General features: G+C 36.0%; 1 non-coding gene across 1 annotated transcript; it reads left to right on the plus strand.

Moving 5' to 3' along the window:
* The first annotated feature begins 440 nt into the window (after positions 1-440).
* LOC122106584 lies at positions 441-565 on the plus strand. Its single transcript, XR_006147212.1, has one exon. It is a non-coding gene; the product is annotated as a U6atac minor spliceosomal RNA (small nuclear RNA).
* The last annotated feature ends 789 nt before the right edge of the window (positions 566-1354 follow it).

Consider the following 1354-nt stretch of genomic DNA (forward strand, 5'->3'; position numbering starts at 1 on the left):
AAAAAGCAAATAAATTAGGTAATGATGTGGGTATAGATTTCCCAACACATCTCTTACCTTTCTTCCTGATAATGCATCATCTATTTTTAAAATGTGAGTGGAATCAATGATTAAAATCTAAGCTACATATTTCTGTGAGTTCTAATCTTGGATTTCTCCTCCTGAGGATTCCAAGGTGAGTGAGGGAATTCTTATGTAAGCAATGGCAAAATGTATGTTCGGTCTTCAGACTTTGACTTCGAGAGATGGTTTGGTTGTTTTTCTTTTTTCTCCTCTATTGGTGTTATGACTTTCAGGATTTCTAGTTTGATGTGTAAAGAAAGATTAACAGCACTTAGTTTCTAATTAGAAATAATAAGAACATCATTTCTGTGTATGAAGTTCAATGGGGATTATTATCCAAAATTCCATAAACCTGTTGCTGATAAAGGGAAAGACTGGTGTTGTATGAAAGGAGAGAAGGTTAGCACTCCTCTTGACAAGGATGGAAGAGGCCCTTGGGCCTGACAACACGCATACAGTTAAGGCATTGCCACTACTTGGTGGCATCTAACCATCGCTTTTTCAATATACGCAAATCAATTAACATAATTTACCACATCAACAAGAGCAAGGATAAGAACCACATGGTTATCTCAATAGATGCAGAAAAAGCATTTGACAAGATCCAACACCCCTTTATGATGAAGGTTCTGGAAAAATTAGCAATCCATGGAACATTCCTCAATACAATAAAAGCTGTATATGACAAACCTACAGCCAGCATTATACTTAATGGTGAAAAACTGAAGCCATTTCCTCTTAATTCAGGAATGAGACTAGGATGTCCACTTCTCCACTTCTCTTCAATCTAGTACTAGAATGCCTAGCTACAGCAATAAGACAAGATGCAAACATAAAGGGAATCCAAATATGGAAAGATGAAGTAAAACTCTCCCTTTTTGCAGATGACATGATCTTGTATTTAAAAAATCCCATAGACTCAACTCCCAAATTACTCAAGCTGATTCAAAACTTTGGCAAAGTAGTAGGGTATAAAATTAACCATCCAGAATCAATGGCTTTTCTGTACACCAACAACGAGAAAAGTGTGGCTGAAATCAGGAGAGCAACTCCATTCGTAATAGTCCCACAAAAAATAAAATACGTAGGAATTAACTTAACCAAAGAAGTTAAGGACCTCTATGATGAAAACTTTAAAAACCTGAAAAAGGAAATCAAAACAGAACTTAGAAAGTGGCAAACTCCCATGCTCCTGGATTGAAAGGATCAACATAATGAAAATGGCAATACTTCCCAAAGCTATCTACAAATTCAATGCGATACCTATCAATATTCCAACCTCATTCTTCAA

This window comes from Dipodomys spectabilis, unplaced genomic scaffold (genome assembly GCF_019054845.1).
Source record: "Dipodomys spectabilis isolate Male_0828 unplaced genomic scaffold, ASM1905484v1 ptg000042l, whole genome shotgun sequence".
NCBI lineage: Eukaryota > Metazoa > Chordata > Mammalia > Rodentia > Heteromyidae > Dipodomys > Dipodomys spectabilis.